This window comes from Chrysochloris asiatica, unplaced genomic scaffold (genome assembly GCF_000296735.1).
Source record: "Chrysochloris asiatica unplaced genomic scaffold, ChrAsi1.0 scaffold00327, whole genome shotgun sequence".
NCBI lineage: Eukaryota > Metazoa > Chordata > Mammalia > Afrosoricida > Chrysochloridae > Chrysochloris > Chrysochloris asiatica.
In genome coordinates, this window is record NW_006408845.1 from 1,777,290 (window position 1) to 1,779,766 (window position 2,477).

At 38.4% G+C, this 2,477-nt stretch overlaps 1 protein-coding gene across 1 annotated transcript in view; it reads left to right on the forward strand.

Annotated features, from left to right (window-relative positions):
• Positions 1–2,477, forward strand: part of FANCM (Fanconi anemia, complementation group M) — a 94,606-nt gene that overhangs the window by 75,314 nt on the left and 16,815 nt on the right. The window lies entirely within an intron of this gene.

A 2,477-nucleotide genomic window follows, 5' to 3' on the forward strand; every position in this document is an offset into this window, starting at 1 on the left:
GAAAGCTTGTAAGCCAGTCACTTCTTGCCTTTGTATTCCCCCCCTCCCAATTTGAGTATCCAATGTCCAAGCTGCCCTTCTCCGTCCACTCTGTGTGTGTGAATGTTTGTTGTGGGGATTTGTTCCCTCTTTTGAGTTGCTACTCCATCGGTATAGGTCAAGTTCATCAGACTGTATTAGCTCACTCTTTTTTTTTTTTTCCCCATCATCTTTCCTCTCCTGGTTGAGCTCCAGTCATCCAGTCATCTGGTCCAGGTCATGTGGGTATCATTTGCTGCAAGTGTGGGCGCTCCTGTGCATATGTCCTCTCTTCCCGTTAGCCGGTAGCTCCGCTCTCCTCTTGAGTCCTCCGTGGCCATGCCACTGACTCTGGGCCCAAGAGTCTCCAGGTCTCTTCACACTGCTTGCCAACCAGGTCCCCAACTGGGTCCACAGAAGTCCACTGAACATTGTAGGGCTTAGCTTGCCGCTTCATTGCGGCTTTTACCCCACTTTTCCCCATTGGTGATGTGTGTGATCACCAATCAGAGTGTGCATTTCCATTGAGTCTTAGTCTGGGAGTAGCTTACTTTTATATGAAAGTTTTGTTTTTAAGATCTCCTCCTTATCCTCCACCATGTTAATTACAAAACAGTAACACATTCATTACAAAAATTGGGAAAACTTAAAAATGTAGCAAAGAAAACAATATGCCCTGTAATCCTGCTATGTAGAAGAAATAACCCCCATTAACAATTTGGTTGATATCTTTGTAATTTTTATTTCATGTTTCTATACAAATGAAAAAGGATCTTTTCATACATTGTTTTGTGACCTGCATTTTTTTTTTTTTTTCTTTTTTTGAATTCAGGTTTGCCAAGCAGATCATTAGTTTTACATTCAGCAACTCATATTCTGCTTAATTACAATGATTGCAATCAGCACCTCTATTGAAGCAACCAAGTAATATCTTAAGCTTTTTGTCTGGAAATATCTTAAACTAGATCATATCATTCTTTAACTATACTTTCTTTGTTACTGCAGTGTTGCTAAACTTTGTGATACCATATAAAGAATTACTTTTCCTCCAGTTATCAATAAGATTTTCCTTACTTTGTTTTAAGCTTTCACAAATAACTTTCTCAGTAGTCATTAACAGCATTCCTTCGTGTCTCCTGTGATCATCATCATTCTTCTGCCAACTTCCCTCTGTCTACCCTGTCACCCATGTTAACATGTATCTACCCTCTAGTCTTTGAAGACCTTTCCCTCCATTCCCACTCCCTTTCTTAACTTTGGACACTGGTCTCAGTAATATTTATTCTTTTGTGATCGACCAATTTCACTCAGCATATTGTCCTCCAGGTTCATCCAAATTTTGAGATGTTCTGCAGACTCATCACCATTCTTTAACATTTCACAGTACTTCACTGTGTACCTGTACCCCAAAGTTTGTTCAACCATTCCTTCTTTCAAGGATGGGTAACCAGGATATCGCCATCTCTTGGATGTACTTCTCGTAGACTGTATATTTAATGCTTCTGTTTTCTTACCCATTCTGCTCTCTCTGTCTCTTGACTGGTATATTTAATCCATTTACATTTAGTGTTATTATTGGTACATATTGAATCGATTGCTGTCATTTTGCTGTGGGTTTTTTGTGTGTGTGGTGCTGTTGGTTATTTTGTTCCACATAGTTTTCTGCATTGAGTTCATTTTGTGGGCTATCTTTTCATTTTAATGTCTGTTATGTTAATGTTGACTAAATCTTATATTTATCTTTTTATTTTGATGTGCAGATTATTAATTTTCATAGTAAATAACAGGCTACCCTGTAATTTAATAACTTTAAACTATTTAAACAGTCTATTTTATCTCTCTTTTATTTTAATGGAAGACAAAAGTCTATTTGACTTTCTTGCCATTTGGAAGTTCTGTATCTATACTATTGCTTCTTTTTGCTTTATAGTTGACTTCATTATAAATTGATATCTTTGGTTCCCAATTTTCAGTCTTGTAGGTTTGTTTTACTTTAAATACGTCTATGTCTATGTCCTGGTGCCACGCTGTGTGCTAATGCGCTGGACTGCAAAGTTGATTTGAACAGCAAGGTCAGCTGTTCAAGCTCACCAGCCACTTCTTGGAAACTCTATACAGGATTGCTATGGGTTGGAACCTACTCAACGGCACTTAGCAACAACAACAATTTCTGGGTTGAGTTCTGGGTGGTGGTTAGTGTTATGTATAGTAATCTCAGGTTGTTGTTGATTCTCAGTCCAAAGAACACCCTTTAGAATTTGTTGTAAATTTGATCTGGTTAGTGAAAATTCCTTTAATTTCTGTTTATCAGGAATTATCCTGCTTCAGCTGGCCTGAAGATTCTTGGTTGGCTATTTTTTTCTTTCAGAATTTTGTATGTTGTTGTCAGGTGCCATCGAGTCGGAACCAACCTCACTACCGCTGCCACACTTGAGTCCTTCAATGATGCCACCTGGCCA